Source organism: Ahaetulla prasina, chromosome 7 (genome assembly GCF_028640845.1).
Source record: "Ahaetulla prasina isolate Xishuangbanna chromosome 7, ASM2864084v1, whole genome shotgun sequence".
NCBI classification, from domain to species: Eukaryota; Metazoa; Chordata; class Lepidosauria; order Squamata; family Colubridae; genus Ahaetulla; species Ahaetulla prasina.
The window spans coordinates 87,593,596-87,621,318 of NC_080545.1; positions in this window are offsets into that span (position 1 = coordinate 87,593,596).

A 27,723-nucleotide genomic window follows, 5' to 3' on the forward strand; every position below is an offset into this window, starting at 1 on the left:
ATTGGGTATGTCTAATCTGATGAAAAGAAGGACTAGGGGGTGACATGATAGCAGTGTTCTGATATCTCAGGGGTTGACGCAAAGAAGAGGGAGTCAATCTATTCTCCACAGCACCTGAGGGTAGGACAAGAAGCAATGGATGGAAACTATTCAAGGAGAGAAGCAGAACTAAGGAGAAATTTCCTGACAATTAGAACAATTAATCAGTGGAACAACTTGCCTCCAGAAGTTGTGGGTGCTCCATCACTGAAGCATTTGACAACCATTTGTCTGAAATGGTATAGGGTTTCCTGCCTGAGTAGGGAGTTGGACTAGAAAAATAACTGTTATTCTGTTCTGTTCTGTTCTGTTCTGTTCTAATTCTCAGCCCATAGAAACATCCGAATTCAAGATTTCAGGGAAAGACTGGATTGTATTAAGATGTTCAAGCCATAGTCCTAGTGTAGCTGTATGTCTACTCTCATGAATTTCTAAGGATCGTTGTATACTGAATCTGCAACACTGCACACGCCTCAAAACTTTAAGCTTTGGTGAGATGGATTGTGTGTAGGAGAAACAAACAGGAAAAGCCCAAGAAAGTTGGGTGTTCCTTTAAAAAAGGGAGAGGGGGAGACATAAGAAAAATAATCACAAACAATTTCAACAAGGAAAATAGCAGAATACCTAAGTACCTACCTTGGTACTTAGAGTTAACTGGTTCCAGAAGGTGCGATGACTACAAAAAAGGACAAGTCCCAAACAAAACATGTCACTTACCATTTGTTTTCAGCTGGGAGGAACTTTCTGTCTGTCCTTTTCCTATGTCAGCGAGCTTCTCAGTATGGCTGACTTCCTGTCCGCCATCTGCAACTGTCCCCCTCCTTTTGCAATGACCTTCCCAGTATTACCGACTTCCACTCTGCTCTCTGTGGCCATCCCCCTCATTTTGCAGTGACCTTCCCAGCATGACCAACTTCCTGTCTGCCCTCTGTGGCCTCCCCCTCAATTTGCAGTGACCTTCCCAGCATGGCTAATTTTCTATCCCTTCTTCACAGCTGCTCCCCTCTTCCTATTGCAGTGCATTGGGTACTAAGCAGATGTCAAGCACTGGGACAACATTTTCATGTCAAAATATGTCAAGTACCAAATTCAACAAGTTTTGAAACAGTTGAGTACCAAGGTACTGTTGTATGTCAACGCAAGTTCAAGAAAGAAGAGGAGGAAGTTTAAAGAAGACTCTCAGATAGAAAACATTTGAGGCATATAAAGAGAAAAGTTGCTAAAAAAAGAAGAAGTACATATAGGAACACTGAAACTTTGGAAATGGTGTCTGAGAAGCTGATGGGTGAATTGAGGCTAACAAAGCATTTTAAGAGGATCAACAATAACAACAACAATAAAAGCTTCCTTGAATATGTTCGGGACATAAAGAAGTGAAAAGAAGAAAACTAGACAGTTCTTTAGTAGGAGAAGATGGCCCGAACATAGAATTGATGTGCAACTCTTTAAAGCAGCTGTGTTTTTTTAAAATCGCCTTGTGCTTTCAATTTGATCCAAAATCTGCTGCACAGCTAAAGAGGAACAGTATGGCTTCTCTTCTGTTAAGATGGCATAAGAATAACAGATGATCCAGAAAAGGCCAAATTGCTCAATTCCCATTCTGCCTTCAGTAAAAATATGGGAATACATGGGTGTGTCAGCCCTGGAGGCCATCTTTTTCTTTGGATCTTCAGGGATGCCACACTTAGAGCTGTGGGAAACTGTGGGAGGGATAGCATGGAATGGTGGAGATATCTAGCCATAATATCATTCCTTTCTCTGAAAGTCAAGGACTTTTGGCCTGCACCTGGAGTGGCATGACTGGGAGGCATCTCCAGTTGGGACGGTGCATTGATTGGACCATGTGATGGACTTGTGGGTGCAGGGGAAGGGATTTGGACTTTCTTTTGGGTGGGGAAGACCTTGAAGCTTTCAAATTTGGGTTTTCCCAGATGTGCCAATATGACATCTCTAATAAAAGGGACGCGGTGGCTCAGTGGCTAAGATGATGAACTTGTTGATCAGAAGGTCAGCAGTTCAGCCGTTCGAATCCCTAGCGCCGTGTAACAGAGTGAGCTCCCGTTACTTGTCCCAGCTTCTGCCAACCTAGCAGTTCGAAAGCACGTCAAAAATGCAAGTACAAAAATAGGGATCACCTTTGGTGGGAAGGTAACAGAGTTCTGCACCTTCAGTGTTTAGTCATGCCAGCCACAGACATCTTCGAACAGCACTGACTCTTCGGCTTAGAAATGGAGATGAGCACCGCCCCTAGAGCCAGAAACAACTAGCATGCATGCACAGGGGAACCTTTACCTAATAAAATGGAACTTTGAGGAACTTCTAGCCTTGGAGTCTTTTTTCGTTGGGGGTGTTACTTGAAACTTTGACAGGGTGGTTTTGTCAAAAACACATTATTTGATGAACCTAATTTTGAGTTTTTGATTGGATTGCTTCATTAATGGACTGTGGGAATGCCATATACGTGAATCCTGACTTCTGCACAGTATTTAAAGAATTATCCCATGGCATTCTGATTAGAAAGCTAGTTAAGTATGGCATGTTGATTAGGAGAAATCACAGCTGGCTTGAAGAATGTACTTAAGTCAAGCTCATCACTGGTTCCTTTCAAACTGGAGGGCCTAGTCCTTGGCTTACCACTCTTCAGTGTTTTCATTAATGAGTTGGATGAAAAGGTGGAAGGAATGTTAACGAATTTGCAGATGGCACAAAATTGGGTGGGATCGTTAATAATTCTGGAGAGAATAACAAACTATCTTGATAGGTAGGTGAAACTGACTGAAAATAACCGAATAAAATTTATCAGAGACAGATGTGAAGACAAAGGAAAATCCAAAGGAATAGAACAGGCAGTACAGGCAGTCCTTGACTGAAAACCGTTCATTTAGTAAAAAAACATTCTATTATTATTATCACCATCCAGTCCGAAGAGTGGTGAGGTAGCAATTTATAATATAGCTTCATTTCTTTGTGTGTTGGCTTCTTAGAAATAGAATTAAACAGTATTTTTTGCGGTTAAGAATGTGGTTCTCCAGTAGCTGAAAAGTTTAGAAAAGGATCTAAGCCAATGGTGGGATTTAGCCGGTTCAGACCAGTTTGAGCGAACCGGGAGTTAAATTGCTGGCTGGCCCTACTCCTCCCCGCCCCTTCCAGGAGTCCCCACGTGCCCCATTTTGGCTCCCAGGTAAGTGCAGGGAGGCCTCCTAGGCCCAAAATGGGGCACAGGGGTGTGTGGTGCAGCCCCCCCCAGCCCATTTTCACTTTCAGGAGGCTGCAGGGAGCCTACTAGGCCCAAGATGGGGTGCAGCGGGGCAGCTCGTCTCCCCCTGTGGCCCATTTTTGCTTCCAGGGGGGTGCAGGAGGCCTCTCACATTCCCTGGCCACGCCCACCATGGACACACCCACCCAGCAGTTCATTAGGGCAGAGAACCAGTTGTTAAATTATTTGCATGCCACCACTGATCTAAGCTGTAATTTTACTGACTGCTAATAGAGGTCTTCTTTTTAAATGGGGTATTCAAGGTCTTTGCGTGGCTTCAGAGTTTATTCAGAGAGGCAGGGAAATGTCAAAGAATTAATGTTTGTTTGCACACAGTGAGTCACGCTCTTACTGTTGCATGTTGACCAAGGTGACAGTGGAGAAACGCACTTGAAGACGTAGGAGGGGAGTCTTTCTGACCTCTGGATCCAAACAAAATGCAAAAGTTTTTTGTTTTGTCTCACAATTTAGGCAGCAATCATGCATGAGCTAGGAACCAGGACTCAACTGCCTTGTCAAAGGTTCCTTTATCTTGAACCAGGAGATAAATCCAAAATATACGTCAGGTCCTTTTGTACAATTGCCACAAGAGCAGATTGGGATGTATGGTTGGGTCTTTGAGAACATCTAGTTTCCCATGATGCTCAACTACAGTGGCTCTGATGGGAAAGGGAGTAGATACTATGCTGACTTAGAAGCCTCCTTGCATGAACACCTTGAATTAACCATCCGATTGCAACAATTACTGTGACCAAAGTGGCAAATTATTAATAGCAGAGGGAATAGAGTTATTTTAATGATATGCAATTTAGGCTGAATCTCAATTAAAGCATCCCCCAACGGATTTCAACTAATTTAAGACTAACTTTAATTATTCAAATCCAGTTTCTCACTGGGCCCTTACTGTTTGTTTATTTATTTATTTACCCAATTGATATGGCCACCCATCTCAAACAAATGACTTTAGGAGCCTAACACTAATTGTTTGTGTGTGTGTATGTATGTGTATGTATATATATATATATATGCATGTAAAAACAATAAACAATAATTAATAATAATGATAACTTCTCCTTGACAAATGTCAATGGCAAGAGACAACTGCTTCAATCTGCACATATCCTGTAGTATGCTGGTACATTATGATATCCTAGGTTCTTGAAAAGAACTCAATGCGTATGAAGGCCAATACCAGCTAAAGAACTTCCAGCTGTGCCTTCATGTTGCGGTGAACAAAGAACAATAAGTAAATTAATAAATTAAATCTTGGACACCACTTAGAATATCTGTGCGCTAACAAAAATGCCCCACTGCCAGTTACAAAAGGTCAGGCTGCTTGAATCTGCATATGAACTACATCGATACAATCTCCTAGGTTCTTGGGAAGAATTTGATGCATATGAAAGCCAACACCAGCTAAAGAAGTGGTAGCTGTGATTTCACATTGTTTTGTACATAATAATAATTATTATTAAAAAGAAATAAACTGACTTCTTAAAATAAAATACCCTGTACAAATACAGTGCAAATGGAAATATATTTCTTTATGTATGATTTGGCTCCATTGAGTGGGGCCTTACCGAGGGGTTTACTCCCCATCAGCAGTGCCATGCTATGCGGTCTAAACAGGCAATATGGTACCCAAGCTCTGCCTCTTTGTATGTACAGTACCTGCAATGTCACTACACAATGCCAATCTCTCCAACTGGGCTGTTTTGATCTCCTGCAGTCCATCAACTATTGTGGTTCTTTGGCTTTCCCTGGTCTAAATTTCTTCCCCAACTTGGGTGATGGATTCAGAGGTGGGCATGGCAGGGGAAGAATACTGCAATATCCTCATTCCCACCCCACTCTGGGGCCAACCAAAGGTGGTATTTGCCAGTTCTCCGAACTATTCCTGTGTACATCTGAAGCATTTATCAGCATTGTATCCTTTGTATACAAAATTCCCCACTCTTTTTAGACGAAAAAAGATTATCTATGAGGGAAGCTTGAGGGAATGGGATATGTTTGGTATTAAGAAAGGACACCTGAAGGAGGACATGCCAAAGACAAATTCCTTGTGTGTCCAATCACACTTGGCCTTTCAAAGCTTGTTCCAAAGCTTGAACACCACCTGTTCCGTCCAGTGGTGGAATTCAATTTTTTTTTTAACTACCAGTTCTGTGGGTGTGGCTTGGTGGGCATGGTATGACTTAGTGGGCGTGGCTTGGTGAGTGTGGCAGGGGAAGGATACTGCAAAATCCCCATTCCCTCCTCACTCCTGGGGAAGGATATTGCAAAATCTCCATTCCCACCCCACTCTGGGGCCAGCCAGAGGTGGTATTTGCCAGTTCTCCAAACTACTCAAATTTTCCACTAGTGGTTCTCCAGTACCTGTCAGAACCTGCTGAATAGCACCCCTGGTCTGTCCCAAGATTCAGGGCATGGAATCATAGTTTAAATATGGAAAGCCAGATTCCAACTGAACATTTGAAAATCTTTCGGACTAATTTGATAATGAAACTAATTTGCTACAATGATAATAGCTCCTCTTCATTGGATATGTTCAAGCACAGGTGTAACAACTGTGTGGAACAGGGGTCTCCAACCTTGGCCACTTTAAGACTTGTGGACTTCAACTCCCAGAATTCCTCAGCCAGCTTTGCTGGCTGAGGTATTCTGGGAGTTGAAGTCCACAAGTCTTAAAGTGGCCAAGGTTGGAGACCCCTGGTGTGGAAATATTGTACTCTGATTTCTTGCACTGAGCTTATTATTGAGTATTGATGTTTTTGAAGTTTGGCATTGAAGAAGACTTCTGAGTATACCATGGGCATCCAAGAAAGCAAACCAATGGATCATTGAAGAAATCAATGCAGAGTTCTTCCTGAGACACAAGAGCTGAAGGACCAGGTTAAGGACAGATCCTCTTTGAGAAAACCTTTCCATGTGGTGGGCTAAGAGTTGAAACAATGACTTGATGACATGTAATCATCATCAAGCTCTAAGAAACTGTAATAAAACTTGAACCAGGCAGAGAGATTCTTCTTATTTTATTTCACCAGTTTTTATTCAGTTTCATGAGAAAGGTATTTCCTTTCTACGTTTCTGTTAAGAGAGGAAAGTTAATTTTTTATATATTCAGTGTATTGTTTTTGGACTGGTGTAGAGCAGAGATGGGTTTCAGCAGGTTCTGACCAGTTCTGGAGAACTGGTAGCGGAAATTTTGAGTAGTTCGGAGAACCAGTAGTAAAAATTCTAACTGGCCGCACCCCCATCTATTCTTTGCCTCCCAAGTCCCAGTTGATCAGGAGGAAATGGGGATTTTGAAGTATCCTTCCCCTGGATTGGGGAGGGAATCGAGATTTTACAGTATCCTTCCTCTGCCACACCCACCAAGCCACACCCACCAAGCCATGCCTCGCCCACCAAGCCACACTCACAGAACCGGTAGTAAAAAAATTTGATACCCACCACTGGTGTAGAGCTGATGAATGTAGAGATGAATGTTCTCTTTTTTATTGTATCACCATCTCTCCAGCAGCCACCCTGATTTTCCATGCTTAGTTGAACTCCAAGACATGACATCAGGAAACATACCGTCTTCCATATATTTTCTGTAAAGCTTGCATATGAGAAGCTGCTGGGGAAAAAAAGAAACCTCTTACCGAGAAATAATCAGCCCACAGTTTGATTGAGAATTTTGAAGGATTATTTATGAGAAGCTTTAAATTGTGCGTTGTCCCAAGTATTTTAGCTTCCTCAGAACAATAAGAGGATTCCATTAAGTCTTCAAAAAGTTTGCACCTTTTCAGTCTCAGCTTTTTAATCTGGAAAGAGAATTTTCAAAAGACATTTTTTTTTCCTGAATTCACCAGGAAAACTGCTAATTACCAAATCGTTTCTCAATGAAGTTGAGAAGTTTTTACTTTTTCCTATGTTGGGTTTGTGCATGACTGGGACCTGTTTGGGATCTAAGAATCCGTTCATATGTTCATATACCTTATAACTCTATCACCCTGTCGTTCTTCTTAAGTCTGACAGCAAGCAACATAATTTTTATTCTTTATTTCACATCTCTCTCTTTCTCTCCAAGGTCTTTTCCTTTGGACCAATAAAATGTCTTTTCTGAAATCAAGAAAATAGGCAGGGGAGAGAAAATGCTGCCTTCTTCATTATGATTAGAATGCTTAAATTAATTGCAGCTGGTTGGAATCTAATACTCATCTGCAGAGTATCAGATGAGAATTTAATACTCATCTTTTTTTTGTAAGCTGGATCGTAAGAAAAATATAAATTATGCTTTAATTCTCTGATATGGAGACCCACAACTCCTTCAGTCAGAAGAGTTTTAGAGGCTCTTCTTCCGCCTACTCTGTACAGCTTTGTCACTGAACGGCTTGATTATATAATTAGATTCTGCCTTTATTATTTTAATGAACTTACTCCAGCCCTCGCTTAATTCTGAGGCGTGACTAGAAGAAGACACATCTATGTAAAACATGGATGATTGTGATCATGCAGGCTGCCTGCAGATCAAATGGGGGAGCTTTATTGATTAAGTCTCCCTGCAGTAGAATTAAACAAAAGAAAAGGTTGTGTGCATTTTTTAAACCTTGCTCTCTATTTGAAAGGTATAGATCCTGGCTATTTGCTGAGGTAAGGGAATGTCTACATATCACGTTCTTGACATAAAGCTTGACAGGAGGAGAGAGACACCTTTGAAGATTTACCTTCCTAGCTGGGGGAAAGCAATAGCTCTCTGTTTTCAGAAGGAGAACCGTACCATCCTTAAGGAAAATCCCTAAAGAGTTTTATGCACAGTCTAGGAGACATTGACCATGTTGCTTTTGATGATGCTTACAGGTGTTGGGCTAAGTGGCTCAGTGGCTAAGATGCTGAGCTTGTCGATCGAAAGGTCAGCAGTTCAGCAGTTCAAATCCCTCATGCCATGTAACCAAGTGAGCTCCCATTACTTGTCCCAGCTTCTGCCAACCTAGCAGTTCGAAAGCACGTAAAAAATGTAAGTAGAAAAATAGGGACCACTTTTGGTGGGAAGGGAACAGCATTCTGTGCGCCTTTAGCATTTAGTCATGCCGTCTACATGACCACCAAGACGTCTTTGGACAGTGCTGGCTCTTCGACTTCGAAACAGAGATGAGCACCGCCCCCTAGAGTCGGGAATGACTATCACATATGTGCGAGGGGAACCTTTACCTTAACCTTCACCTTTACCTTTACCTTACAGGTGTTGGGGACTAACTCTAACTCCCAGAAACCCAGTGAATTCAGATTACATCTATGAGAAACCTGGATAATGTAAGGTCAGAGAAGTCTTCACTTCTTAAGAGTGCTAATGGGAGTTTGAAAATCTATACATATTATGTGGCATCAGGAATTGGTTTTGACAATGTTAGCCTATGTTCATTTCATTTAACCTATTGATTGATTGGTTTATTAAACGTGTAGCACTTAGACTTATATACCACTCCATCTTGCTTTACAGCACCCTCTGGGAAAGTTTACAATGTCGGCACATTACCCACAACAAACAGGAATCTTCATTTTACCGACCTCAGAAGGATGGAAGGATGAGTCAATCTTGAGCTGGCCAGGATTGAACTCCAGGCTGTGGGCAGTTTTCCTGAAATACTGCATTCTAACCATTGTATTCATATTTATTTGCTTTTATGTTCGTCAAACATGTACAAGGTAGTAGATATAAATATAAACATGGATATGAATAAAAGAGATGAATACAAATATATGGGGGCAGTAGGACAGGGATGGTAGGCACGCCGGTGCGCTTATGCAGATGCTGCCCGTCTTGCATAAAAACAAGATAAAACATTAAAATAATAAATATCAACATTCAAATCGACTTAAAAATTAGCAAGGATGGCAGGGAAGGGAGCAAGGAGCTTATAGGAGAGGAGGTGGGGGTGTTATTTCAATATATTCACTATCTCCAGTACAACACATCAGGGTCCCAGGCCAATTGGCAGAATCAGGTTTTCAGGCCAAAAAGATGAGTATGGATCTCACCTCAAGAAGCACAATATTCCAGAGCAGCAGTCACCAACAGGTGGTCCGTGGACCACTGGTGGTCCATGAGAAAAGTTTGGTGGTCCGCAGAAAAATTATTTGCATTTTTTATATTGCACTAAATCAGGGATCCTCAAACTATGGCCCCCGGGCCGGATACATGCAATGAATGTTTGTATTGCTGCAGAAAGTCTCCCCCTTCGGGATCATTTTGTGCGGTCGGAATGGGGTAGAAATTCCAACTTGGGGTCTGCTTCAGCCTCCTGGTGTGGGGCTTTGGGCAAAGGCTGGAGGGAAGTGCCAAAGAGCCAGAGGATCTTGTTCCAGTGGGACTGCATCATAGCCTGGAACTGGCTGACCATCTCATCCCACTGAGCCTCCAGGCGCCAGTACCTGGCCTTGCACTCCCGCAGATCTTCTCTCTGCTTGGAAAGCCTATGTTCATAGTCTTCAGTGAGGTACTTCTGCTGACCTTCCTTCTTGGTCAGATCTGATTTGAACTGAGCTGTTTTGCCAACTCTTTCTCATGGTCGCTGCTTAGCTCCAATAACTGCTTCCTGTTGGGGCCCTAAGGAGCCCAGGCAGGCAGGCGAGGAGTGGCTGGGAGGGGAGGGGCAAGTAGAGGCTGGCGAGTCACCCCTCATTGTGAGTGACATTGAGTTGACCACGCCCACTCAGTCACATGACCACCTAGCCACACCCATCCAGCCGGTCATTAGGCTGATCATATTAGTGATCTGCGGGATTTAAAATTATAAATGTAGTGGTCCCTGAGGTCCGAAAGGTTGGTGATCCCTGTTCCAGAGGGTGGGAACCACAACAGAAGAGTCTCTTCTCCTGAACTTTGCCACCTGAAATTCCTTTGCTGACAGGGTCCACAGGATGCCCGCAGCAATGACCACAAAAGAGTGATTTAGGATTGCTAATTCCCAGTCAAACTTATCAACTGCGTACAATTTACCATGGACCTTGATGAACGATAAGAACAACCCTTGGAAAGGATACTGCCAAACTATCCCTTCCAATGTCTCCATCTGGCATGACCAGTTACGAGGAATATTGTAGAAGACCCCAGTTTCCATATCCCCATCGCAGAAAATGGGCAAAATTTAAAAGTAACAGCTATATACACACTCACAGAGAATAAATGATTAAGAAACTCTTTGCCACAGTTTTATACTTCTAATAGTTAAGATTTTCACTTGTCAATTTGTTGACAATTTGGAGGCATTAGCTCTTGTATACACAGATTTCATTAACCTAAGTAGCTCTTCTTATTCTCTTCTATTAGCTTCTCTGACATATTTGCAGAAAGCTATCATAGTCTTATAATAAATACCATTGATTTGCAAAGGGCTGACATTACTTTGCAACAGTAATCATTAAAGAAAATAAATGCCTGAAGGATCAAGCTTAATATATTGGGTTTTTCTTTTTGCTAGATCAATGCGAATCAACAAATACATAATATTTTGTTCAATGGATGTTAAGGGCATTTATGAAATGGCATTGCAATGGAATGGATTGTTTTGTCAGCTGAGCAAAAATAAAAACCAAAAGGCTAGACTTTTACAACTGGTGTAGATAGGAAAGAAAGAAAGAAAGAAAGAAAGAAAGAAAGAAAGAAAGAAAGAAAGAAAGAAAGAAAGAAAAGGCCACTCCCTATCGCAGTTGAAGAAAATCTTGTGTCTGGAGTATATAACAGTTTGTCTCCTTTGGTAGAGACAAATGTCAGCATTTGTCAATAAATCTTCTAAATTCTGGCTCTGCATTTGCGAAAAATGATGAACATGATTTCAAGTACAGATAAATTACATTGACTATATATGCTTTACGCCAGTGGTAAAATGTAAAATTTGTTACTACCGGTTCTGTGGGCATGGCTTGGTGGTGGGGGATAATGAGACTGGGTGGGCGTGGCCAACTGTTTTTGTTTTTGTTTTACTTTTAAAAGCATTTTTTTCTACAACCTGTTCCACCCATTGCTTCTTGTCCTACCCTCAGGCATGTATATGTTTGTCTGTCCCTTGAGTCATTCTTGACTCTTAACATCTGTATGCCCAAGTTCCTACAGGTTTCTTGGCAAGCTTTAAGAAATGGTTTGCCATTGTCTTCTTTCTAGGGCTGAGAGAGAGTGACTGGCCCAAGGTTGGTTTTGTGCCTGAGGTGGCAGTAGAACGCGGACTCCCAGTTGCTAGCCTGATTCCTTCACTACTACCATGTCTCCCCAAAAATAAGACCCGTTCTTATTTTCTTTTGAAAATAAGCACTAGGGCTTATTTTGGGGGAGGTCTTTTTTTTTAAGTGCAGGAGGCAGCAAACACAAACAGCAAACATAGGGAATTGTGTTCTCTTCACTGATGATGTTAAACTATTTAGCACTACCAGCAATACGGCTACCCTTCAAAAAGACCTTGACTTTGCGTTGGAATGGTCAAAAATCTGGCAACTCCAAATCTCAACCACCAAATGCTCAGTCTTACACATTGGAAAAAAGAATCTACGGCAGCAGCTTCACCACTAGACCAACGAGCTCTCTAAGAATCAGAACACTAAATACAAGCTCGATGGACATTACCTTGTAGATGACCCCCACCTCATTAAAGACCTTGGAGTTTTCATATCAAATGATCTAAGTGCCAAAGCCCACTGCAACTACATCGCAAAAAAGGCTTTAAGAGTTGTAAACTTAATCTTGCCAGAATCTTGTAAACTTAATTCTTTTCCAGAAACATTACACTACTAACCAGAGGATATAAAACATTTGCTAGACCAATTCTTGAATACAGCTTGCCTGTCTGGAACCCACACCTCATTTCGGACATTAATACAATTGAGCGTGTCCAGAAATATTTTACAAGAAGAGTTCTCCACTCCTCTGATCACAACAAAATACCTTATGCCACCAGACTTGAAATCCTGGGTTTAGAAAATTTAGAACTACGCTGCCTCCGACATGACCTGAGTTTAACTCATAGAATCATCTGTTACAATGTCCTTCCTGTCGAAGACTACTTCAGCTTCAACTGCAACAATACACGAGCACACAATAGATTTAAGCTTAATGTGAACCCCTCCAATCTTGATTGCAGAAAATATGACTTCAGTAACAGAGTTGTTAATGCCTGAAATGCACTACCTGACTCTGTGGTCTCTTCCCAAAATCCCCAAAGCTTTAACCAAAAACTATCTACGATTGACCTTACCCCATTCCTAAGAGGTCTGTAAGGGGCATGCATAAGAGCACCAGCGTGCCTACCATTCCTGTCCCAATGTCTCCTTTGATTGTATTCAATTTGTATAGTTATTTTATACTAATGCTTATATATATGCTAATATATTGTATAGTTATTTCATGCTTACGCTCATATATACTGTTGTGACTTCCTGTTTGGCACCGTAGGTGATGGCGGTGATCTTTACGATCACCAACCTCTGGATTATGTGGAATCGCTAGGACAGCTTAAATCTACCGTCCAGCGGTTCAAAAAACCCTCTCTTCGGGAGAAGAAGAGGAGGTGAGCTGCAGGGTAGAGGTAGAACTTCCCTAAAGCCCCTGAGAAAAAAAGGGGTTTGAAGGGTTAAGTTCCCTCCAGCAACCCGAAGTGCTCCAGATCCGAGGATTTTTCTGCTTTGGCGGAACCAATCACCATGACCAAACGCCGAGATTTATTTTGGACAATAAAGGATTATACCGGACAGAATGAAAGTGGGAGAACTTTATGCAGTAGCCAAGCCAATTCCCCGTTACTTTGTAACAAGCTTGAAAATAGCAAGAAAATGGAGGCGAATTGTTAACAAGCTAACGAGTGGAAAGCGAAAGTGATACTTTTATTGCTTGCTGTCTGCCGATGGTAAATTGCATGTTATTTGCTACTTTAACTCTTTGCTGCCTGCTGATAGAATCTAGGGGAGATTTTTAAATATTGCTTTAAAAGACTGTGTTTCGCAGAGGTTAAAAAGATTTAAAGTGAATATTAAGTTGGAAATAAATAAATAAATAAATAATTTTATAGAAGATGGCAGCCAAACAATTAAAGTCTACTGTAACAAAGGGCTCTGGAATTTCATCAGCTGGTGCCTCTCCAGCTCATACAGCAGAGACTAGAACATTGAATTTAGAGGCGTTACAAGAGAACTTAAAGGACTTTATACAAGAAAAAATTAAAGTAATAACTGATGAGATGTCTGAAATGAAAGAGCAGATATTAGAAATTCAAGTGGTAAATAAAGAAGTTAAAGAAGGATTTGTAATTGCAGTACAAAGTTTGGCAACAAATGTGATTTTATTAGAAGTGGAAGTTGAAGAAATCAAGCAACTTAACTCAAAATTAGAAAATAAAATGGATGAATTTTAAAGTAAAATGGAAAAAACAGATGATGAAATAGTTTTGATACAATATAGAAATATGGAATTTGCTTTAAGAATCCGTGGCTTGAAAGAGAATAAAGAAGAGAATTTAAGGGAATTTTTTTCTGAAGTATTTGCTGAGATATTAGCAGTCCATCCAGCAGATGTGGCTTATCAAATTGATAAAATATATCGTGTGAATTCTTGGATAGCAAGGCAAAAAAAGTTGCCAAGGGATGTCGTTATTTATTTTACAAATAGAACAGTGAGAAATCAGATTCTGCAAGCCTCATATAAGGGGGAGAAGATACAGGTTGCTGGTCAAGATATTTTAATATTAAAGGAAATTCCACCAAAAATGTTAAGGGCTAGGAAGGAATTTGCCTTCCTGGTGAATGAACTTAAAAAACATCAGATTGAATATAGATGGGATATTCCAACTGGTATAATAGTATATTATGCAGGGAAAGTACATCGTCTCAATACAGTTGGAAAAGCAAGAGAATTTTATGTTGAGGCATTAAAAGTTGGAAGTCTTCCCCCATTGGAAGCTAGAAGAAGGGAGGCTGAAGTGAAGGAAAGAGAAGTGAAGCAGGTACAAGAACAGATTGTGATGGAAGAAGATTTATTACAAGTGTTGGAAATACCTATGACGGGTTCAGATTCAAAGGAAGAAAGGCTGACAAGAGCTGCTGCTAAACGCAAAGAACAAGAGATGAAGGCACAGCAACAACCGGCAACTACTACAACGGAAACAGTGGGAGGAGCAAGGCCTAAAGCAAAATGTGATCTGCGGCTGGTGTTCCAAAAGTTTCCTTTGGCCGATAATGGCAATTAAACTATTATCTTGGAATGTTACTGGTTTGAATTCACCACAGAAGAGAAGGAAAGTATTTCATTATTTGAAACAATTTAAAAATGACATTACCTGTTTACAAGAAACACATATTAGATCTTTAGACCAGAAATATTTGATAAACTCAAAACTGGGAGTACATTTTGTTGCCTCCTCTTTGGAAAAAAAAAACGTTTTAGTTATATATATAAAGAAGGATATATCAGCAAAATTAATTGAGGTGGATAAGCAAGGAAGATACATTGCTATTGAACTTTTGTTGGAGGGAAAGAAGACATTATTAATAGGAGTTTATGCTCCGAATCAACAACAAGAAAACTTTCAAGTTTTTACATAAAAGAATAGTATTTTGGGATTATAAATCATATATATTAATGGGTGATTGGAATGGTGTGTTGGATACTCAAAAAGACAAAAAAAGTTTAAGGAAGATTTCAAGCCGGGCGAAATTACCAAAGGTTTTTTTTGAAATGATGGAGGACTTGGAATTAAGAGATATTTGGAGAGAACATAATACAGAAGAGAGGGATTTTACCTTCTTTTCTGACAGGCATCAATCATTTTCGAGGATTGATTTTATTTTGATTTCTAATGATTTGTATTCTAGAGTGAAGAAGACTAAGATTTGTTCAAGAACTCTATCTGATCATTGAATTGAGTTTGGATTGAATTTGATCGGGAAAAGGAGGCTAGGAGATCATGGAGGTTGAATGAGAATTTGTTTAAATATGAACAAAATGTAAATGAATGTAAAAAGCAAATGAAAGAATTTTTTATTATGAATATGAAAAAAGAGACATCTATAGAGATGATTTGGGATGCTAGCAAGGCTTATATGAGAGGAAATCTTATACAAATGAATATTAAATACAAAAATAAATTGCAGAAAAAGAAAAAGGAATTGGAAGAGGAAATTAAAAAGAAAGAACAGTTATTGATAAATAGCCCAAGAAATAGTAAAATAAAAGAATCAATAAATATATTAAGAGGTCAGTTTAACATGTTGATGGCAGATCAAGTAGCAATTAATTTACAATATGTAAAACATAATACGTTTAATAATGCCAATAAGCCAGGAAGATGGCTTGCCTATTTAATAAGGAAAAAACAGAAATCATGAACGATTGATAAAATAGAATATGGGGGTAAGGAAGTTTATCAAAAGAACTTGATTAAAAAAGCATTTTAGAGTATTATAATAAGTTATATACTAGGGATATGATTGATGATACAGAGATAGAAAGATATTTACAACAACAAAATATTTGTGAGCTTACAGAAAATCAAAGAGAAGAACTGAATCAATTAATTGCCTCTCGCCTCTCCTGTTCAACATCTATATGAAGCTGCTGGGTGAGGTCATCAGTGGTTTATTATTATCTGTTATTTTTTAACCAACAAATGTGAGTGCTGTCCCGGTGTCTGGAAGCCATACGGGTCTGGATGGGGAGAAACAGACTCAAGCTCAATCCCTCCAAGACGGAGTGGCTGTGGATGCCGGCACCCCGGTACAGCCAGCTGCATCCGCAGCTGACTGTCGGGGGCGAGTTATTGGCCCCAATGGAAAGGGTGCGCAACTTGGGCGTCCTCCTGGATGGGCGGCTGTCGTTCGACGATCATTTGGCGGCCGTCTCCAGGAGGGCTTTTTACCAAGTACGCTTGGTTCGCCAGTTGCGCCCTTCTTTGACCGGGATGCCCTATGCACGGTCACTCACGCTCTTGTCACTTCCCGTTTGGATTATTGCAATGCTCTCTACATGGGGCTGCCCTTGAAGTGCACCCAGAGGCTGCAGCTAGTCCAGAACGCAGCTGCGCGGGTAATAGTGGGTGTTAAGTTCGGGTATTGACGAGGCAGGAGACCAGGTTAGTGACAACAGCTCTTTAATATAGTGTGACCCAGCAAAACTCTGGAGAAAAACCTCTCCTTATATACACTTCAGCCTGAGGCTGCAACCAATCAGGAACGAGATGTTTCCCGCCTAAAACTCCCGCCAAAACTTACAGTAATACATTACACTCCTTCCCTCCCAGAAGGCACTTTGCCAATATTTGCATATTACTTCTCTACGTAGTCCTGCAGGTACGTGGGGCGTCTCCTGACTCTCCCGGACCTGCGCAGTTCACTTTCTGGAGTTGAGTCGAGCTTGCCGGAGGGACTTTTCGTTCCTCTGAGCTCCTCCTCCCGGCCATCCGGCCCTGGATTATTCGCCGCTCGGACCTGCTGTCCTCAGAGGGCCTGAGGGTGTCGCTGGACCTCGCCTGGCTCAGATAAGTCTCTGTTTGGTTCTATGCTTTCTGTTTGTTCTCGGCTCCAGTCAGCTGTGGGGTTAATTAAATCATAGTCAGGGCTGTCTATTTAATTCTGCCTTATCGCTCAATCTGTTTCTTAGCTGATCTATGTGCCTCCAAATGCCATCGTCTATTTCCACTAGATACGATTTGGGGCCCGTTTGTCTATGACTATCCCCTCTTCCAGTTTGGGCCGTCGCTATAATTATGGGCCCACACTGAGTCTCCTATGTTTAATTAGTCTATCTGGTTTTGTTTTGAACCCGTCCTGCACGTAGTTCGGTGTAGCCGGTCTAGCGGGCACCTTAGCTTCCGCCCATTAATAGCTCGGCTGGGCTGCGGCGGTGGCCACACAGGGGTCCTGTTGACGGTTAGAATGCGCCGATTTGTGCCTGCCAGTCTGGGGCTGCTTGATATTCTTGTGAAGCGTTCAGCAAGGCCGTTCGACGCAGGGTGGAACGGGCGCTGAGAGGGCATGTCGGATGCCCTCTTCAGCCAGGTACCCTTCAAATAATGCTGCAGTGAACTGTGGGCGTTATCGGACACGAGGTGTCCGTAGCCCGTGCGTGGCGAATAGGTGTTTTAGTGCTGAAATGACGGCTCCCGCGGTTGTGGATTTCATTAGGATGATCTCCAGCCATTTGGAGAATGCATCCACCACAATTAGAAATGTTTGGCCGTGGAAAGGGCCGGCAAAATCAATGTGTATGCGGGACCAAGGGCCTTGGGGTTTCTCCCACTCCAACACTGGGGCCGTAGGTGGTAGTGGTCTGGATTCCTGACATACCTGGCATCGGCCAACCCTGTCACCGATTTCCTTGTCCATTAGGGGCCACCAGACATAGCTCCTGGCTAGCCCTTCATCCTTACAATTCCTGGGTGACCCTCATGCAGTAGTTCCAGGACTTTTTCCTCAGCTTCTCTGGAACTACCACCCTATCCCCCAGAGCAGGCACCCCTTGCACAGACAATTTCTTTTCTTTACAAATTCTCTAAAGCGTCGCGCAGCGGGCCATCCCCTTTGAACCCACCCGATTACAGTTCTTAAGACAACGTCCCGGTAGGAGGCCCGAGCCACTTCCTGCGATGTGACTGGCCCAGAGTCCCAAGAGTCAATTAGTAGAACGGGGGTGCCCGGAGTAGGGTCTCGATTTCCCGGTAATGGGCATCTGCTCAGTGCGTCCGCATGCCCCAGCTCTTTTCCCGGTCGATGCTGTAGTTTGTAAGAGTAGGCGGCCAAAAGATAGTCCATCTGGTCAGCCGGGTGATAGTGCCACTGGCGTTGGGCGGTCGCCAGCCAGTAAGCCCAATAGTGGTCTGTGGTCAGTGATAATGTCAAAGTCTCTCCAAAACGTATTCGTGGAATTTTTTCACCCTGACACTATTAGAGCCTCCCTATCTAGCTGGCTGTAATTTCTCTCAGCCGGGACATCGTCGTGAATAGAACACTATAGGGACTTCTGTGCCGTTTGGGAGTCTGTGGCTAAGTACAGCTCCTACTCCATAGGGGACGATCACAAACCAATACTAACGGCAGCCTGTTGTTGTATTGTATTAACAGGCTATCGCTTGATAGCAAACTTTTACTGCCTCAAATGCCCTATTCTCTGACTTCCCCACGACCAAACTGTGTTTTTCCAAGCAATTTATGCAACGGTTCAGCAACGGTTGCCTTGTCTTTTAAAAACACGGCGTAAAGTTTACCAGACCCAGGAAAGCCTGGAGTTCTGTCTTGTTTTGGGTGCTGGGGCTCTCTTTATCGCCTTGACTTTGCTCTCAGTGGGTGAATCCTTTTTGTCTATTCTATAACCCAGAAATTCAACAGATTCGACCCCTATCTGACACTTGCTTGCTTTAACTTTTAATCCTGCCGTCCTAAAATGGCCAAAACTTTCCTTAATCGCTTCCCCAGTTCTCTTAAATCTTCCCTGATACCAACATCATCGAAATAGGGCACGACTCCGGTAACCCTTGTAGGAGTCGCCCATCAAATTTTGAATAGCGGGCCACACTCACCCCAAACTGTAACCGGTGCACTTAAAGGCGATGCGTTACAATGGTCTGGGCTTCAGCTGTGCTAGCATCTACGGGTAGCTGTTGGTAAGCTTGTGCCAAGTCTAATTTGGCGAAAACTTGTCCGTCTAGTGAGTGCAATAAGTGTTGCACTACTGGAACTGGGTAGGCGCTCTTTGCAATGCTTTGTTCAAGGTAGCCTTGTAATCAGCGCAAATTCTTATGGACCCGTCTGGTTTCATAGGGTGACGATTGGCGTCTCCCATTTGGCATGGTCAACTGGCACTAGTATCCCTGGCTGACTAATTTATCTAGCTCTTTGTCGATTTTAGGTTTGAGTGCAAAGGAACCCTCCTTGCCTTTAACCTAATGGGAGCTATTTGGGGTCTAAACTGAAGGATATAGGGGTCCCTTATACTTGCCTAAACGGTCCTCGAATCGTCTGCGAATTCCTCCATTAGGCGTTTGCAGGTTGCATCCGCTCCGTGGACGCCAGTCACCCCATTCCCAACGCCTGAACCAGTCTAGCCCCAGCAAACTTGGCAAGGTTCCCTCGACTAACGTGATGGGCAGGGTCTTTTCGTATGTTCTGACCTCGGGTTGTCCTCGAACAGGGATGCGGTTGCCCTGGTAATCCTGCACCGGAGCCGTTGTTTCTGTAGCTTGCGCTTATGATGTGCGGCAAGGCTTTCACAAAAGTGTCCCAGGACATGATTGTGATGGCGGATCCTGTGTCTACTTCCAGCCGCACGGTACGCCTTCAATTGTTGGGTTAGTGAAGATCTTTCTTGATGCGGGTAGCTGCGTGGTCTATGGTAACAGTCATTCGGTTTGACTTGCTCTTTCTTTCCTGGCCAATCGCTGGTCGCCTTGCCGATCTCGCCTGATTGGCTGGTTTGAAATTCGAGAATGTGGGGTTTGCATCTCTGACTCAGAGCCGCTCTGATTGGCGATTTGAATTTTCAAGGGAAGGTTGGGGTGCTCGGCAGACTTGGGCCAGGTGCCCTTCCTTCACACCGCCGCAAATGGCGCCCCTGAACTTACATCTTTGGCGCTGATGTCGCCCGCAGCTTCCGCATTCCTCCGGTCTTCCTTGTCGATTTTCGGTGTAGTGGACTTCTTCCTCCTCTTGCTGGTTGACTCACGATAGGTTTCTTCGTGGTGGACTGTGCTCGCTTTGCGCCCGCCATCGGCGTGAGTCGCTTTGCAAGGTGTCTGCTGCATGGTTGGACATCTCATGGGCTCTGGCTTCGCCCAGAGCGTTTGCCAATGTCAGGTTGCTCTTGGCTAGCAACCGTCTCCTCAACGGATGTCTCTGACCCCCGTATAAGTTGTTCCAGCAGCTCTTCGTCCAGATCGCGGTACTGCAATGCTTGGAGGCTTGTCTCAGGGCTGCCATGTAGTCGCTGATAGACTCGCCTTCTTGTTGCCTGCGCTCCCAAACTCGCATCACGAACGTATTTGGACGGGCCGGTGCGAGTGATTCTTCAGGAGGGTCTGAAGGGTCTGCCACGACACGGAGTGTAGCGGTGTTGGCTCCGCTAGGCTTCTGCGACGGCGATGACTGCGACCCACAGTGGCTTATGAAGTAAGCCCGCTTGCGGTTGTCGGAGACTCCTGTAACTCGCTTGCCTCCAGGAAACTTTCAAACGGGTCATATATATTCCCCATGTTTCCTGGGCAGGGTCAAACGGAGTGGGTGGCGTGTAGCCGGTCATCGCTGCATTCGCTATCACCTTGCTGGGTTTGATTCTCGTAGTGAGTTCAGCTCTGTTCTGGTGCTCTGCCTCAAGATCCCACCTTCGTCGCCAATGTTACGTTCGGGTATTGACGAGGCAGGAGACCAGGTTAGTGACAACAGCTCTTTAATATAGTGTGACCCAGCAAAACTCTGGAGAAAAACCTCTCCTTATATACACTTCAGCCTGAGGCTGCAACCAATCAGGAACGAGATGTTTCCCGCCTAAAACTCCCGCCAAAACTTACAGTAATACATTACAGTGGGAGCAACTCGTTGCTCTCATGTAACACCAATCCTGCGCAGCTTGCACTGGCTTCCTGTGGTCTTTTGGGTGCGTTTTAAGATTTTGGTTACCACCTTTAAAGCGCTCCATGGCTTAGGGCCCAGGTATTTACGGGACCGCCTGCTGTTACCTCATGCCTCCCACCGACCCGTACGCTCACATAGAGAGGGTCTTCTCAGGGTGCCGTCCGCCAAACAATGTCGGCTGGCGGAAAAGAATTTCTGTGGGAGCTCCATGGAGAGATTGGATTAAGTATGATCTTCGGACCTTTCACCGTGAGCTGAAAACACACTTATTTATTCAAGCGGGACTGGCTTAATAGTTTTATTAAATTTTAATTGGGGTTTTAGTATTTTGGGGTTTTGAATTTTAAATTTTAAATTTTTTAAGGTTGGCCATTTTTCTAATATGCTCTGTTTTTAGTTTGGTGTTTTAATTGTATATTTATCATGCTTTTTATCTTCTGGCTGTACACCGCCCTGAGTCCTTCGGGAGAAGGGCGGTATAAAAATTTAATAAAATAAAATAAATAAATAAATAAATAATTACTTCAGAGGAAATTTTGTTAGCAATTAAGCAACTTAAAATCGGTAAAGCACCAGGTACAGATGGTTTAACACCTGTTTATTATAAAAAATTACAAAATGAGATGGTTGAACCACTTAAAGAGTTATTTAATAAAATTCAAATGGGAGGGGATGTTCCCCCTTCTTGGAGGACAGCCTTTATTTTGTTAATACCGAAGGAAGATCGAGATGGTATTAAAGCAGAGAATTATAGGCCTATATCACTTTTAAATACTGATTACAAGATATTTGCCAAGATACTTGCTAATAGATTAATGCCAGTGATGAATCAAATAATTCATAATGATCAGTCAGGATTTATTAAGGGTAGGCAGATGAGATATAATGTGAGGCAAATTGTAAATTTACTTGAATATTTGGAACGAAACAACAAAGTCTCAGCAGCATTCTTTTTTTTGGATGCTGAAAAAGCCTTTGACAGATTGGATTGGCAGTTTTTGTTTAAAGAAATAGAAAAAATGCAATTTGGGGATTATTTTATCCATGCAATTAAAGCAATATATCAGAAGCAAACAGCACAAATAATAGTAAATGGTGGGTTAACAGAAACTTTTAAAATTGGGAAAGGGACGAGACAGGGATGTCCCCTGTCCCCATTACTTTTTATTTTAACTTTAGAAATTCTTCTGAATAAAATACGTGGTTCCAATTGAATAAAGGGAATTAGAGTTAAACATCAAGATTATAGATTAAGAGCTTTTGCAGATGACTTGGTTATTACTGTATCCCAACCAATATACTCAGCTACTGGTTTAAAAGATATAATTGGTCAGTATGGTAAAGTATCTGGATTTAAGGTGAATCAGCAAAAGACAAAGATGAAAACTAAAAATATGAATATACAACAAAAAGAAGAGTTAGAAAGAACTACAGGTTTTGAAATCGTTAAAAAGGTTAAATATTTAGGAATATATATTACAGCTTCAAATGTCAAATTATACAAAAATAATTATGAGGTATTGTGGCAGAAGGTATGGAAAGAAATGGAGAATTGGAAGAAGTTACAACTATTCTTGCTGGGAAGAATAGCGGCTATAAAAATGAATGTTTTGCCCAGGTTTCTATTTTTGTTTCAAATGATACTGGTACTTAAGAATGATATCAAATTACAGGAATGGCAAAAGGAGGTTAATAACTTTGTATGGATGGGCAAAAAACCAAGAATAAAATTAAAAATAATGCAGGACACAAGGGAAAGGGGGGGGGTCTTAAAATGCCTAATTTAAAATTGTATTATGAAGCAGTTGTCTTATCATTAATTACTGATTGGATTAATTTAACTGAGGAAAGAGTTTTGAATATAGAAGGTTATGGTTTGTTATATGGGTGGCATGCCTATTTATTATATGATAAGAAAGTAGATAAAATATTTAAAAATAATATAATTAGAAATGCATTATTGAGGGTCTGGAGGAAATATCAATATAAATTAGATGGAAAGATTCCAATATGGGCAATCCCGAGACACATGATAGAAAATATAAATATATATCAAAAGATGGAGGTAGTTACCTATAAAGAACTTCTTTGTATGGAAAAGGGGGAATTACAATTAAAATCCAGAGAAAAGATGGGGGAAGAAGGGAAAAATTATACATGGTTCCAATATGGACAATTACAAGCTAGATGGAAATTAGATCAAAAAATAGGTGTTAACAAACTGAGGATAATTTCTTAATACAAATGAGAGATCAAGGTCAACAGCATATTAAGAGGTTGTATAATGTATTAGTAGAAATAGACTCAGAGACTGAATTGGTTAAGGATTGTATGATTAAGTGGGCACAAATTTTCAGCAACCAATAATGTTGGAAACTTGGGAAAGAATTTGGGTGAGGAATGTTAAATTTACACAAGTGCAAAATATGAGAGAAAATTTTTATAAGATATTTTATAGATGGCATTTAGACCCCAAAAAGTTGTCATGTATGTATCCTAATGTACAGGCTAAATGTTGGAGATGCGATTGTGAAGATGCCACTTATTACCATATATGGTGGACTTGTAAAAAAGTTAAAGCATTTTGGATTAAAGTATGGTGGATCATGCAGAATATTTTGAAAAAGAAGATTAAGTTTACTCCACAGTTCTTTCTACTAGGAATAATTATGGATTGTACAGCTATAGAGACTAAATTGATTTTGAACTTAATAACAGCCGCAAGACTTTTGATTGCTCAATATTGGAAGAAAGAAGAATTACCTACAATTGAAGAATGGACACTCAAAGTATCAAATTTGGCAGAAATGGCAAAAATTTCTGCTTACTTGAAAGACTATACACAGGAAAAATATATTTTAGAATGGAAAATGTGGATTGATTATATTCAAAATAAGTATCAGATAAAAAAATATCGAATAGCATATGAGTAAATTTAGGAAATATTTTGTATTAGATTTATTTCTGAAGGAGAGGGGAATTGAGAGTGTGATTATGTGTGGAGTGACTAGAGATTATAATTTAGGAATTATTTTGGATTATGATTGTTAGTTTTGATACCCTGCATTTTGTTCTGGGAAGTCGGGGTGGGGGTGGGGGGTAAGGGGGAGGGGAATTGGGGGGTTGAGGGTAGAGGATGGAGTGATGGTTAATGTACAGGGATTATTGAAGATGTATAAATATAATTAATGTAGGGTCGGGTCTGCCCAGTTACCATTTTAGAACGGTGGGGAGGGAGAAAAGAGGAGAGAGTAGGAGATAGGAAAGAGGAGAAGAGGAAGGAAGAGGGGTAGAAGAGGGAGGAGGAAGGTGTAGGGTGGAGGGAGGAGAGGATGTAGATAAGAGAAGGAGAGGAAGGTCTGGAAAGTAGAAGAAGGTAGAAGAGGGAAGAGTGTTAAAAAGGGGCAAGTGGTGACTGGGCAAGCCCGACTAATTGTATATAACTGTACATTGGATGAGCTGTTTGATATGATTGTAAAAATAAAACTTTTTTATGAAAAAAAAAAGAGCACCAGCGTGCCTACAGTTCCTGTCCCAATGTCCCCTTTGATTGTATTCAATTTGTATAGTTATTTTATACTTATGCTTATATATATGCTAATATATTGTATAGTTATTTCATGCTTACGCTCATATATACTGTTGTGACATATAAATAAATAAATAAATAAATAAATAAATAAATATAAACACGGGGCCCGATGGGAGTGGCAGTGCAACTACCACTGTCCCACTGTCTGCTTGCCTGCAGCTGCAATGGGCCAAACTCTCGGCATGCCACAGACTCCACTGCCCTTCTTAACCATGGCACCTTGTGGGGGCTCTTCACCCTCCTGGCAGGATGGGTGGAGGCTGGAGAGCTTGGCTTCGACTGAGGCTGCGGGCAAACAGACAATGGGGCAGAGGGGGTGGGGCCAGTGGTAGCTGCCCAAACACTTTTCGCCCAGAAGGAGACGAAGCTTTGCCTGCTTGCAAAGAAGACACTTTGAAACAGAGCTAATCGCTGCATTTCAAATCATCCCCTTTGCAAGCACACAAAGCTTTGAGTCTCCATCATTTCTCCATCCGGGTCAAAAGTGTTTGGTCACCTATGAGGTGCTTGGGACCAGAGCAATTTGCCAGATTTCATGCCTAAAATGGAACTAGAACTCACAGTCTTCTGATTTTCTAGGCCAGCAGCTTCACCACTAGACCGGCGAGCTCTCTATGCTATGATTTGTGGTATACGAAAAAAACAACTGACCGAGTGTTTCTTTTGGAAGCGTTGCAAGATTCAGTTTTTACTTTTAGAATGTGGAGGGCTCTTTTCTTCAATGTTCTTAAGCCTCTTAGGCAGTGGTGAAATCTGAACTGGTTTACTACCGGTTCACTGGCTGCAGGCAGCTCAGCTATGATCGTCGGAGCCCTTTTTTAAACTTTTAAAAGCATTTTTTTACAACCTGTTCGGATGAATAGGTTGTAAAAAATGCTTTTAAAAGTTAAAAAAAGGCTCTGACGATCGCGCGGCTCAGCTGTGATTGTCAGAGTCTTGTTTTACCTTTTAAAAGCATTTTTTAAAAGAAGTGGCAAGCGGGCGACCGGGTGATTGGGTGGGCATGGGCGGGGAGGGGGAGGGATTTTTGCTACCAGTTCTCTGAATCACCCGCTGCCATCGCTACCGGATCCGAACCAGGAGCACAAAAAAGTAAAAAAGTGGAAAGAGGGGCAAATAACTAAGGCAGAATATCAGCAAATAGCCCGAGCCTGTAAAGATGAAGTGAGGAAAGCTAAGGCTCACAATGAACAAAGGCTAGTGACAAAAGTAAAAAATAACAAAAAAAAGCTTCTTCCAACATGTTAAAAACAAGAAAAAAGTCAAGGAAACAATTGGCCCATTGCTGGGAGAAAGTGGCAAGAAGATGACAAGCAACAGGGAGAAAGCAGATCTACTTAGCTCATATTTTGCATCTGTCTTTACACAAAAGGAAAAAACAATCCAACCTATCAAAAACAGCACTACAAAAAACAGATTAGAAACACAAGTTAAAATAGGGAAGAAAATGGTAAGTGAACACCTGTCTACCCTAGACGAGTTCAAATCACCAGGACCGGATGGATTACACCCTAAGGTTCTGAAGGAACTGGCAGACGTGATCTCAGAACCACTGAACTATATCTTTCAAAGATCCTGGAGCACAGGGGAGCTGCCAGAGGACTGGAAAAGAGCTGATGTAGTTCCCATCTTCAAAAAAGGAAAAAAAACAGATCCAGGAAACTACAGACCTATCAGTCTGACCTCAATACCGGGGAAGATTCTGGAAAAGCTAATCAAGCAACGAATCACCGAACACCTAGAAGCAAACAAAGTAATAACCAAAAGCCAACATGGGTTTGTCAAAAACAGATCATGCCAGACTAATCTTGTCGCATTCTTTGACAAAACGACAAAATTAGTAGACCAGAGGAATGCTGTCGATACAATTTACTTGGACTTCAATAAAGCATTTGATAAAGTAGACCATAACCTACTACTAGATAAAGTAGAAAAATGTGGGTTAGACAGCACCACCACCAGATGGATTCGTAACTGACTGACCAACCGCACTCAATGTGTAGTCCTCAACGGAACTACATCCACATGGAGGGAAGTATGCAGTGGATTACCCCAAGGCTCTGTTTTAGGCCCAGTACTCTTCAACATCTTCATCAATGACTTGGACGAGAGGATAGATGGGGAACCCATCAAATTTGCAGATGATACCATGCTGGCAGGAATAGCCAACACTCTAGAAGATAGGCTCAAGTTACAGAAAGATCTTGACAGACTTGAACATTGGGCGCTATCTAACAAAATGAAATTCAACAGTGAAAAAAGTAAGGTTCTACATTTAGGCCAAAAAAACAAAATGCACCGGTACCGTATATGTGGTACCTTGCTCAATAGTAGTACCTGTGAGAGGGATTTTGGAGTCCTAGTGGATAACCATTTAGATATGAGCCAGCAGTGTGCAGCAGCTGCGAAAAAAGCCAACACAGTTCTGGGCTGCATAAGCAGAGGGATAGAATCAAGATCACGTGAAGTGTTAGTACCACTTTATAATGCCTTGGTAAGGCCACACTTGGAATATTGCATCCAGTTTTGGTCACCACGATGTAAAAAAGATGTTGAGACTCTAGAAAGAGTGCAGAGAAGAGCAACAAAGATGATTAGGGGACTGGAGGCTAAAACATATGAAGAACGGTTGCAGGAACTGGGTATGTCTAGTTTAATAAAAAAAAGGACTAGGGGAGACATGATAGCTGTGTTCCAATATCTCAGGGGTTGCCACAAAGAAGAGGGAATCGGGCTGTTCTCCAAAGCACCTGAGGGTAGGACAAGAAGCAATGGGTGGAAACTGATCAAAGAAAGAAGCAACTTAGAACTAAGGAGAAATTTCCTGACAGTTAGAACAATTAATAAGTGGAACGACTTGCCGGCAGAAGTTGTGAATGCTCCAACACTGGAAATTTTTAAGAAAATGTTGGATAACCATCTGACTGAGATGGTGTAGGGTTTCCTGCCTGGGCAGGGGGTTGGACTGGAAGGCCTCCAAGGTCCCTTCCAACTCTGTTGTTATGTTATGTTATGTTATTTCATCCCTGCTTTTAGGAATTATAATAATAATAATAACAGAGTTGGAAGGGAACTTGGAGGCCTTCCAACCCCCTGCCCAGGCAGGAAACCCTACACCACTTCAGACAAATAGTTATCCAACATTTTCTTAAATTTTTTCAGTGTTGGAGCATTCACAATTTCTGCCGGCAAGTTGTTCCACTTATTGATTGTTCTAACTGTCAGGAAATTTCTCCTTAGTTCTAAGTTGCTT